Raw genomic sequence first — 11700 nt, forward strand, 5'->3', positions numbered from 1 at the left:
TGACCACTTCCTGTTCCATTCAGGGTCCCCTGTTCTCCAGAGCCCTCTTTCTGCCATGTCCTGCTTAGTAATAAGAGCCATGATACTTACAACACCCCCCCCCCCCGCCCCAGGTTGCTAGAGAGGCTTAGTCACCCCTTCCTATACCCTCCTCCTACCAGGCTGAGGGGCACCAACTCTCAACTTCAGCTTCATTCCATAGCCCTGCTATAGAGAGCCTCGTGGGAGAGCCTGGCTGTCCTGGGGCTGTGTAAGGAGGCGAAGGGATGATCCCCATCCCTCTAGACTGGTGATGTAAGCCTGTTGGGGACAGGTGGGTGGATGTTTAAGCTTCAGTCATGAAGTAAAGGAGTAGTCACTGACTCTGTGGGTGCTACATGGGCACCCACTCAGGGGGTATTGTTGTCTCCCTGTACAGGGGTCAGGACACCGAGTAAGACAAATACAGATGGCGTTGTGTGTGTTGGGGGAAACCCCAGTTCTCTCCCAGTTGCTCAGAAAGGGCTTCCTGGAGGCTGACAAACTACAATGAAGTTGAATGTGAGAGTTGAGGAAGTCATCAGATATTTGAAAGGCTATCAGAGGAGGAGACTTCCTTTGGGTAAATGCAAAGTATCTAGGACCATGGAGCCCTTTTAAGATCTTTAGATGTCTTAAACCTCTAAAGACTGGTATTTCTTGCCCACCCTTATCCCCATAGGTAATACAAAATAAAACAATGTAAATCCTAAAAACAAGTATAAGGATGGGCCCCCCTTTTTTCTTTTTCTTTCCTTTTTTTTTTTTTTTGATCCTATCAATAGTCAATATTCTTTGAAAAAAATTATTCTTTTTCAGGGGCTTCCACTTTGCTGATTCCATAAGCAGTTTGGTCTACCTGTTGGAAAACCCTGCAATGGGAACAGTGGATGGATGTCAATGGGCCACATGTGTCAGCTAATATAGGGAAGATCGTTCCAGGCATTTGTGTGGGGTGACCACTGAGTGAGCTGCCCCAGGGAGGGAGTATTTGTTCACTGGTTTGTTTCCACCTTCACCAAGGCCAGAAGACCCTATGATGGGGGTAGGATGTATGGGAGAGAGAGTCTGGAATGGCAGTGGGTCACTCTCTAAAGTCCCTTCCGATTCAGTGGTGCTAGGGTGGGAATCCCAAGCACTTTGGAAGGAAAGTGTTCATGAGGCGTGGGGTCACCAGCTGTGGGAGTGGGTGTCTGGGGTCCTGTTGAGGATTTTGAAGAGAAGAATTTTCCTTTCCACTGGGAAGGCAAGCTTAGTACTACCCTGAAAGCCTTAGACTAGCCCTGTAACAACATCTGGGAAACCAGCCACTGCCACAAGATGGCACCAGTGATAGATGGTTCCAGACCAAATGTGTGGGACTAAGGGGCATCTGGGCCACAAATCCAAGAGTTCTGTGTTCAGTCCTGTTTACACATAAGCTCCCCTCTGCTCTACTATGAGCTCTTTGAAAGTCACAACTGCTTTATTAGTCCTTGACCCCCTAATGCCCACCCTCAGTTGAATTATTTGAATGAAGAGAATCAGGAAAAATGGGATGGCATATTTCTTGTAGGCAGTACATAAATACATATTCTATAGATAATGCATAAAATGCCTTTGATTGCTTAGTGACTTTCCAAAAGGATACACAGTTAACTGGTCTGGAAAGGGAGAGCAAGGGACTAGGGCCTGAGGGTGGGAGGGAGATTATTGGTCACTTAATATCTTTTGGGGGGAGGGGAGGAAGGGTAAAGAGAGAGGGGCTCCAGCACAGAGCCCAACACGGGGCTTGATCTCACAAACGTGAGATCATAACTTGAGCAGAAATTAAGAGTTTGATGCTTAACCAACTGAGCCACCCAGGCACCCCAATATCATTTTTAACCATTTGTATTTATTAATTACATAAACTAAAATTAAAACGCTGCACTAAAAACCTTCCAAAGTGCTTTCAGCAGCCACAGTGTGTGATTTAAGTGGTAGAATAGAAGTATTAGATGCTATAAGTGCATGACGCCCTTTAGAAGAAACTCAAACCTTTTACTCAACTTTATTGACTTTCAATTTACAATTTTCACAACACTGAAATGTTTATTTTCCAGTATGCACTCATTAAACACATCAGGTTAAAAGTGGGCTTGTGATAAGGGCAGGCAAACACACTTTCCCCAAGAGAGGAGTCAGAAAAAATGATTGTTTCATTTTGGGTACGTCAACTGACAGTCATGAATATGACCAGGAGTTTTTGGCAAAAGATTACCATGTATTCATATGTTTTTAAGAAAATGAGTCAGAATGTTTCATAATTAAAGTCAGCTATTCCAGACAAGATATATCCCTGGAGACTGGGCAGGTATCAGAGAGAGTAAACCACTGGACCCAACTAAATTCTAAATTCCTAGAAGGTTTCCTCAGTCTTCAGAGTAGACTTCACAGACACCAAGAAGTTTGCGACCATCCATGAAAGAGAAGATATTTCCACTTTGAGGACCAATACTGGAATCAGAGCCCTTCCTTAGCCTCTCTCTCTGACGCCACAGAAAAATCCATATTTCCCTCTGTCATCTTTGTCAAGACCAGGCTGCTTGACCTTGGGGTGTCACTTAGACTCCCTGGACCTCAATTTCCTCAGCAGGAAATAAAAAATGGAAATAAAATTCTGACACTTTGTTCTGCATCCTGAATGTGATGCTAGATACGTGAAGCTGTGCTAAAATGCATAGAACATACAACAGAAGAAAAGAAGTCAATTTTACTATATGATAATTTTTAAATGTTTTTTTTTTAAATCCTGTGCTTCATGTAAGAAGCTCCTTACATATCCTTGTTTACCCATCTATTCTCTGTGGCATCCAATACAAGGCTTAGCTCATAGACATTCAACAGGTGGTATATTTGTTGAATGAATGAATACTGGAAAGAGCAGAGCGCTGATCTCAGGCAGACACTCAAGAGTTGTTCGATTCTGTCACCCTCCCTTTAGTCATTTTATATAGTAGGACATAGTGGAGGTCTTCCGAAAATACTAGTGGCTTGCTCAGTTCTCTGACACTTGGACAATGTCTGACCTAAGGGGAGGAGAAAAGGCAGCTGCTGGCAGGGAGAGAGACCTGGCTGGTTTCCTAGAGCCATGGACACATTCTGTAGTGACAGAGTGTCTTCTCCATGCCAAGCACTGTGCTAAGTGGTTGGGATACTGAGTCCATTCAGATGCATCCCTTCCCAGGTCGACTTGCACAGAGGAAACTGAACATTTATTTCAATGTCCTGGGTATGTGTGGGGGAGTGGGGTGGGGGGAACGGCCCAACTTCTGGTATTTATAGAAGTCACAGCTTATTTCAAATGGCCCACAGGGAGCTAGAATGAAAGAGGCTGAGCAGGAGAGCAGCAAGGGTAGCAGAGCCTGCCAGCGTGGACCCTGGGCCTTGACCCACCGGTTTCCCCAGCCTTAATCAGGTCTGGAGGGACCAATTTACTCTAAGCCATAACAAGAGTGGGAATAATGAAACAGGAAATGAATGTATTCATTTATAAGGAAATTCCTTGAGTCCAACAGTGGCACTATTGTTCCCTCTCCTGAGAATAAGGCAAACCAAGGCTACTACATAAGCAGAAGTTTGCTCAGAGCATAGAAACAGCACAGAGGGACCTGGCAATTCTTTACAGGAAAGCAAGTAGTGTCATAGAAAGAGGGCGGCCTTAGAGTCCGAAGGAGTTGATTTGAAATCATGGGTCCAGCACATATTAATTGTGTGCCATTGAACAAGTTGCTTGAAGTACTTGTGTCAGTTTTCCTGTAAGTAAAATGGGCACAATAACACCTAACTCATGGTGTTTTAATGTATAAGTAAGATAACATGTGGGGAAATCTAGGCACAAACTAGATATAACCAAGTGGTCACTTTAAATTTTTTATAGATAACTTTAATTTGCAAAGATAATACATGATAGGGTGTCTGGGTGGCTCAGTCGGTTAAGCATCCGACTTTGGCTCAGGTCACGATCTCAAGGTCCGTGAATTCGAGCCCCACTTCAGGCTCTGTGCTGACAGCTCAGAGCCTGGAGCCTGCTTCGGATTCTGTGTCTCCTTCTCTCTCTGACCCTCCCCCGTTCATGCTCTGTCTCTCTCTGTCTCAAAAATAAATAAACGTTAAAAAAAATTAAAAAAAAAAGATAATACGTGATAATTATTGAATATTGAAAATACTCTAAACTAAAAGTTAAAGTACTAAAACTTCCCATAATTCCTTCATCCACAGGGAACTATCAGTAGTATTTTAGTATTTGTCCTTCCAGTCTTTGTTTTAAAAAAACAAAGATGGGGGGGGGCGCCTGGGTGGCTCAGTCAAACATCCAACTCTTGGTTTCAGCTCAGGTCATGATCCCAGAGTTGTGGGATCAAGCCCCAAGTGGGGTTCCACGCTGAGCGTGGAGCCTGCTTAAGATATTCTCTCTCTTTCTCTCTCTATAATAAATAAAATGAAAAAAAATTTTTAACAAATATGGGATCCTACTCCCATGCCATCTTACAATCCACTTTTTTCAATTATAGGTGTGTAACTCACATGTCTTTTTTTAATGTTTATTTATTTTTAAGAGAGAGAGAGAGAGAGAGAGAGAGAGAGAGCAAGTGGGGGAGGGGCAGAGAGAGAGAAGGGACAGAGGATCTGAAGCTGGCTCTGTGGTGACAGCAGCAAGCCCAACGTAGGGCTTGAACTCACAAACTGTGAGATCATGACCTGAGCCGAAGTCGGACCCTTAACCTACGGAGCCACTCAGGCACCCCTAACATCTCATGTCTTTATTATTTAAAAAAAAGAATTTTTAAATGTTTATTTATTTTTGAGAGAGAGAGGAGCAGAGAGAGGGAGACAGAGGATCTGAAGGAGGCTCTGTGCTGAGAGCAGAGAACCCGATGCGGGACTCGAACTCATAAACCAACCATGAGACCACAACCTGAGCTGAAGTCTGATGCTTAATGGCTGAGCCATCCAGGCATCCCCATCTCATGTCTTTTAATGTTTGTTTGTCTGTGTTTTTTTAATATCTGGCATAGTGTCCTACTACATGGCCATACCATCGTTTATTTAACCAATCCCATATTGCTCAGCATTTTCACCATTATAAACAATGCTAAAATGAACATCTTAGCAGCTGAACGTCTTTTATCAACCCCCTATGATCAATTTCCTGCAGGAGAATTGTTGGTCCGTACTAACAAACAGCCTTCCAAACACTTCATGTCGGTTTATGTTCCCACCTACCAAGTCCAGTAGTGCCCATAAATTATCTTGATCACTGATGAACCCTTTTCTTCTCTCCAGCAGTGGTAGCTTAACTACTTTCTCATCTCTGCTCCAGGGATGTTACTGCCCAAATATATAAATCTGGTTTCCCAGCCTCAAAAGGCCTCCTCTGCCCTGTCCAGTTCTGGAGGCACCAAGCTCTGACTATTGTCTCCTACCAATTTTCCATCCCTACCACCACATCTTTCTCACAGAGGACCCATGATCATTAAATGACTGCCTATCTGCTATTGGCTACACTTCTCAAATCTCATCAGTCTTGTTCACAAAGCTCATCTAGGGTGAGTTCTTTCTTGAAAAGATTTCCAGATAGCTAATATCACTCATTTCCTGTTGGCACTCCTAGTTTCCACTTCCAAGAGTAGAGCTCTGGCTTTGTCTCTAAAGGCAGGGGTGGGGGAGGAGGGCACTTTATCAAAGCTGAAAGTAGCAAATTTGGTTTCTGGGACAATCAGTAGGAAATGAGGGCTCAGATCAATGGAAGGGCACCCATGGGGGAAAGGGGAGTGGGGAAAGCACACGTCCCTGTTCACACATGCACGGGTTCCTTGACTCATTGGCCCCACATCAATCCATCCTCTGCTTCTGTCATCACACCGACTTTGACTCTCCTGCTTCCTTCTTTCCCTTACAAGGACCCTTGTGATTACGTTGGGCCTACCCAGATAATCCAGGATAATCTCCCCAACTCAAAATCTTAAATTTAATCACACAAGCAAAGTCCCTTTTCCCATGTAAGGTCACATAATCATAGGTTCTGGGGATTAGGACTTGGACATATTTGGGGGCCATTATTCTGTTCACCTCACCTGACCTGCGTTTTCTCATCTGCAAACTGTGAGTCTTTGACAAAACGCTCTCCAAGGTCTCCTCCTGGTTTGGCTGGTGGGAATATTTTGAAATGTGAGATGTAGGGGGGCTGAAGTATAGGAACTGCACTGAATTTCTTTTGGGTTTCCCTGTTTCTTCCTCTCGGATTCCACCCTCTCCCCTGAATGCTACTGATGTCATTTTTGCTTATGCTTGCATTGTTGGAACGAGCCCACATAGTATCTTGCTATGTTGCGAGGCTCTGTTCTAAGTTCTTTGCGGCTACGAAACCATCCAACCTTCATAAAAACACCAGGAACGGGATGGACTGATAATCCCTATTTTATGTTATTTTATAGAGGCACAGAGAGGTTAAGTAGTTTGGGTAAGATCACAGAGTGGCAGGCCTGAAGTCAAATGTCAGTGGTCTGACTGCGGAGGCTGTACTTTCAACAGCTTGTGCTCCGGGCTCTCCTTAAAGTCTGCGACACACAGTCAGGCAGCCGTTGCTTAAGTTTTGTAGACTGTGAGCGACTCAAGAGCAGGAGCCTTGTCTAATTCTGTGAATCCCAGGTCTGATAATAGCCTGGCACACATAAATGAATAACCAAAAAAAAAAAAAAAAGAACGAATGAAAGAATGAATATAGGCATTACTACTTATCTAGCTATATCTACCTGAGAGTCTCTTATAGATCAGAGCCATGGTTGCAGGACATAATAAGAAACATTTATGGGGCATTTCAAAAAAGCTTGCTCCTACACTAACAGTAGAAGCTAGGTACTATTATTATCCTCATTTTACAGACAAGTTAAATGTAGCAGAAAGAGAATCAGTAACTTGCCCACAGTCAAGAATTGGATTTGAGGTGAGATATGCTTGACTTCCTTGTTCACGTCATGAATGTCAGCATGAATTCCCTGAGGCCTACATTTTTTAAATTAGGACCAAATATGACTCTGGAAACTAAAGAGAAGAAAAAGCACAAAGGAACATTTTATTGGGCAACTGGCCTATATTCCAGGCCCTGGTACCAGGAGCTTTACAGAATATATCCCATTTAGTCCTCAGAACGATCTGATTGTCCCATTTTACAGATGAGGAAACTGAGGTTTAGAGAGATTAAGTGAACTTTTTTTTTAATTTTTTTTTTTTAACATTTATTTATTTTTGAGACGGGGAGACACAGAGCATGAACGGGGGAGGGTCAGAGAGAGAGGGAGACACAGAATCTGAAACAGGCTCCAGGCTCTGAGCTGTCAGCACAGAGCCCGAGGCGGGGCTCGAATTCACGGGCCAAGAGATCATGACCTGAGCTGAAGTCGGACGCTTAACCGACTGAGCCACCCAGGCGCCCCTAAGTGAACTTCTTAAAGTCCAGTGGTAGAGCCAGGATTCAAACCAGATCTGTCTAACTAGAAAATCTATCATCTTTCCACCATTACTAAGCTGCTGTGCCTCAGTTCTCCCATCTGTAGAATGGAGTTGGATAAGATGTACTCTGAGCTCCGGTTCAGCTTATTTTTTTAAGCCAGCATTAATCGCGTGCTTATTTGCATGCCAAGCACTGTGTTAAGATCTTCACATTTTATAATTTTATCCTTACAATACCCTTTGAGATGCTACTACTATGGTTATTTCCATGTTATTTTTTTAAATGTGTATTAATTTTTGAGAGAAAGAGAGTGTGGGTGTGCACAAGCAGGGGACGGGCAGAGAGAGAGGGGGGACGGAGGATCCGAAGCAGGCTCTGTGCTGACAGCAGAGAGCCTGGTTGGGGACTTGAGCCCGCAAGCCATGAGATCATGACCTGAGCTGAAGACCGACATTTAACTGAACCACCCAGGTGCCCCTATTTCTGCTTTATTTATTTATTTATTTTTCTATTTCCACTTTAAAAATGAAGATACTGGGGCTCAGACATACAGATACTGTGCAAGGTTACAGAGCTACTAGGAGGCACAGCCTAAGTTTTAACTCAGGCTTGTTTGATTCTTAAGCCAAACTCTTACCCATATCCTATACTGCCTCCAGAGGCCTCAGCCATCCTTTGGAGGGAGGACATCCTGTGTTAATACAGAATCAGCACAAGGCTGGAATAGACGTGGGATGAGTTCCTCGAAGCGTGGGCCCCTCTTCCTTTGGATTTCAAAGACTCACTTCAGTGAAATTCTGTTAGAGTCCAAAGGTGACATCCTTCCACGGACAGTTGGCCAAGGCCGAGTCCAGCCCTGGCACCTCAAGGGGTTGGCCATTTTCTTTGATCTTCTTGTCAAGGCCACCCTAGATCACTCTGTGGTTCTGTAGCTCTTCTCCCTCTTGCTTCCTTGTCTCCCCACCTTTTCAAGAGAATGCTTGAGGAACAGCTCCAAGTGGCCCACTTGTCAATGATTGAAGGACATGCAGGAACCTCAAGGCCCCAAACAGAAAGAGCTCTTACCTAAACGCCTTGAGACGAGAAGCACATTCACAGCTGTGTTCCAGCACCTTCCAAGGTGCCTGGAACAAGGAGGTGGTCAGGAAATCTTGAATGAAGTAGTCAGCTGGAAAAGTGGAGTAAAGCAATACCGAATAGAAATACGTGTGCGCGCTCACATGCCCCAGAGCCGAGGCTCAACAACCCCTGTGATGCACCAGCCTGCATCCCTCCACTTCGCTCCACGTTTTGTGAGCTAGAGCTGTCAATGTGGATGGTTTCTGCCTACTCCAGTCTTCTGGCCTGAAGAGTATTTCTCTCTCTCTCTCTCTCTCTCCGCCTCTCTCTCTCTCTCTCTCTCTCTCTGTCTCTCGATTGTGGTGAAATACACATAATAGACATTTTACCATCCTAACCATTTTAAAACATACAGTTCAGTAGTGTTAACTATACTCAAGAAATGATCACTGAGTAATTGATCTTCCTCTGCTTTATTATGTCCTACATGCTTCAATCTTTTGGTTTAAGAGCAATTGTGGCTTTATGATGCGCCAACAGTTGTGTTTCTTGACTGCCCTCTAGTGGGAAAGATGAAAAGGTGAAACTCCAAATTGCTTCCCTTTCCTGCCGGGAATGAAGTGGTATGGTCCTTTTTTTCCTAAGTGACTGGACTTTACACCATCCAAAATTGTGATCGATCCAAATTGGCAATTTATCCTCACCTTACAGACAAAGTTAACACATAGAGCTTCTCAAACTAACTATAGTGAAGAACCAGTATTTAAAAGAAATGTATCCAGGGGCATCTGGGTGGCTCAGTCGTTGAGCATCAACTTTGGCTCAGGTCATGATCTCACAGTTGATGGGTTTGAGCCCCAAGTCATCCCACCTCAGAGCCTGGAGCCTGTTTGGGATTCTGTGTCACCCTCTTTCTCTGCCCCTCCTCTGCTTGTGCTCTCTCTGTCTCTCAAAAGTAAATAAAAAAACATTTAAAAAAATGAATTACCAGATAAATTATAGTAACATACAAAATTTAAAAACTAATTTTTATTATCAGATACAACAGACAAAATTACATTTCAATAAATATAATCAAAACATAGAAAGAGTAAAATAAATGCAAAATCCATACATGTTATTCATTCAATGGGCATGTTTTATATGATTAATATAGAGAACTGCTATTACGCTAATAAATTTTTGTTCTGCGGTCATAACTAAACAGAAAATTATAAGTAAAATACGGTGTTTCCCTACTTCAAATAGAAAGTATATCAATATTATGGATTCTTTAATGGACGAATGCACATGCTTATGACTTGTTAGCCCATCTAATCCAGGCAGAATGGAATATACTACTCACGAGATACAGTGACTGTCAAAACTGCTTTTATATTTTGTTTCAGTAAGAGCTTTAGTGGAAAAACCAGACTCACAGAGGTTTGGTGATGGGAAAGGAAGTGTGTACCATATTATTACAATGAAATAAGCTAGAGAAGAGAAAATGTCAGTAAGAAAATCATAAGGAAGAGAAAATACATTTACAGCATTCTATTTATTGAAAAAAAAATCTGCAGATAAGTGGACCTGCACCGTTGAAACCCATATTGCTCAAGGGTCAATTGTACAGTTAAATCAAATTATCTTTCAATGAAAACAGTGGTTTCAGGATTTTTGAATTTCCCACGCATGGATCTTTTTTTGACGGACATAAAATGTAAACAGTTTTGTCAAATCTGTAAGGCGTTTGGCTATACCATTTTCCAGATGTGCAATAGCAAGATCATCACCTGCTGTTTGGTCATGACTGTTAAGTGATGGAGCACGCTATAATGGTCTACAGAAGCTCTGTTCTTCCAAGCTGCTAACTTTCATTTTTACTCTTTGATCTTATCTGCCACTGAAAATCATATTGTATTCTTTCCGTAATTAGAAGTGGTAACATCATCAAAAACACCCCCAAAAATCACACAGATAAACGAGTCTGTTGTTCAAACCACATTTTCAAAATGCCGGGCCCTTATGAAGGTGGATTTTTTTACTTTCCAGAAACACTAAAAGTTTGTTTTATATTGAAACTTTCCTAACAGAACTTTCATCTCAGTATGCAACCACAGTTGTTGAGCGTCAGCTTCCATGTTATCACGTAATAAAGAGGATAATCTCAAATTTGGTACATTAGCTTTTGCATAATTCATAATTTTTTACTATGAGCTAGACACTGTAATTCGGCTGAAATGTTTTCATTGCAAACCTTTCTTGATGAACGAAGTGGCGTGTTGATTTACATTCTCGTGCAAGCTCTTTAATTTGGGTAATAATTTCAGGATGTTTTTCTGTCAATGCAGCTGCACCATTAGAGCATATTCCTACACCAAACTTAAACTGAAACCACATTCATTAACAACGAAATTCTTCATAGTTGTCTACAGTTCAGAGCTCGTTGTGTTTGTCATCAATGAAACTGGAAAAAAAAAATCTTCCTCATCTCTCCACCATGTTCAAATTGCATATATACCAAATTAATTGTCATGTTAGCAATATGTGTGCATTCAAAGCTTGCAATGAAAAACACTTTACTGGCTGTATTTCTTTTTTGTTTTTAATTTAACTTTATTTTTTATTTTTTAAAATTTACATCCAAATTAGTTAGTATACAGTGAAGCAATGATTTCAGTAGATTCCTTAAGGCCCCTTACCCATTTAGCCCATCCCCCCTCCCGCAACCCCTCCAGCAACCCTCAGTTTGTTCTCCATATTTATGAGTCTCTTTTGTTTTGTCCCCCTCCCTGTTTTTATATTATTTTTGTTTCCCTTCCCTTATATTTATCTGTTTTGTCTCTTAAAGTCCTCATATGAGTGAAGTCATAGCATATTTGTCTTTCTACGACTAATTTCACTTACCATAATACCCTCCAGTTTCATCCACGTAGTTGCAAATGGCAAGATTTCATTCTTTTTGATTGCCGAGTAATACTCCATTGTATATATATACCGCATTTTCTTTATCCATTCATCCATCGATGGACATTCGGGCTCTTTCCATACTTTGGCTGCCATTGATAGTGCTGCTGTAAACATGGGGGTGCATGTGTCCCTTCGAAACAGCACACCTGTATCCCTTGGATAAATGCCTAGTAGTGCAATTGCTGGGTAGTAGGGTAGTT

Source organism: Lynx rufus, unplaced genomic scaffold (assembly GCF_022079265.1).
Source record: "Lynx rufus isolate CCGP_SWC_20201006 ecotype Redwood Valley unplaced genomic scaffold, mLynRuf1.p SCAF_11, whole genome shotgun sequence".
In the NCBI taxonomy this organism is placed as follows: Eukaryota; Metazoa; Chordata; class Mammalia; order Carnivora; family Felidae; genus Lynx; species Lynx rufus.